The sequence below is a fragment of the Halichoerus grypus genome, chromosome 5, assembly GCF_964656455.1.
Source record: "Halichoerus grypus chromosome 5, mHalGry1.hap1.1, whole genome shotgun sequence".
NCBI lineage: Eukaryota > Metazoa > Chordata > Mammalia > Carnivora > Phocidae > Halichoerus > Halichoerus grypus.
In genome coordinates this window covers 51634971-51636158 of record NC_135716.1, presented here as the reverse complement: position 1 = coordinate 51636158, position 1188 = coordinate 51634971, and positions in this window count along the sequence as shown.

The following is a 1188-nucleotide window of genomic DNA, read 5'->3' as shown; positions in this document are numbered from 1 at the left end:
ATGGCTATGGTGCTTGAAGTCACCCCGTGCAGATTTTAAAGGGCAGGGAGGCTAAATGTGTGACATGGACACTCCCTGTACACTCAGGATCACTTTTTTTTTTTAAGTTTGTTTATTTTTTTTAGTAATCTCTACACCCAGCGTGGGGCTCGAACTCATGACCCTGAGATCAAGAGTCACATGCTCTTCTGAATAAGCCAGGCTTTTAAAACATTTTGCTTTTTAATAGCCTTAAAGGTATTTAGTAAAATAACATAAATACGACTTGGATTGGGCTTGTGTTTAAGGAGTAGAAGTATAATTGCTAAAATTTTGAGTTTCTAAAAGTTTTGATAAATTGAAAAAAGTCTAAAATTAGAGAATGTTTTTGTACTGTTTGAAGTAATTAAATTTACCATTGATTGACTTGATCCTAGAATCATGAACTTTAGAATTTTGCCTGCTTCTTCATGGCAACAGACTAGATTGTGAAGTTTGAGGTCAAGAGCTATAAACAGATGGCTCCAAAGTCAGATGAAAAAGTGAATTGGCAAATATTTACTGAGTACCTACGCTTTATTCCAAGGATACAAAAATAAGCAAGGCTTATTTATCAGAGGAGGCAGGGTAGTCTAGTGGGCCTAGAGCACAGCTGCTGATTATCTCTCTGGTCCAACTGTCGGCTCCATCATTTACTAGCTGTGTGGCTGGTACCAGCCAGGTTCCCTGGGAAGCTGACTCAAGATGGAGAGTAGACAGGTTAGTTTAGGAATGCTTGTGGCATCAACACCCAAGGAAGGATAGAGGGGAAAGAAGGATTGACTAGAAGTTGAGGTGCAATGAAGTCTCAAAAGAGGCTTTAGCTGACCCCATGAGATGATCTGAAGTGAGACTGAGTGGAGGTGATCCCCCCATTGAATGTGGTTGCCTTGAAGACAGGGCATAGTCCTGGTTGAGCAGTGCCATAGATTTCTCGTCAACAGATGAGGGGGTAAGTCCTTTCTTAAAAGGGGATTTGGAATTGCAGCTTCCACCACAGTTACCTCAGATATTTTGTTTAACTTTGTGGACTCTCATTTTCTTCATTTGTAAAATAAATATTTAAAAAATATCTTTATAGAGTCAAGAAGAAGATTAAATATAACAATACATGTAACAACCATGTTACGCCTGGCACATGGTAAGAAGTCACAGAAGTTCTCCATTATC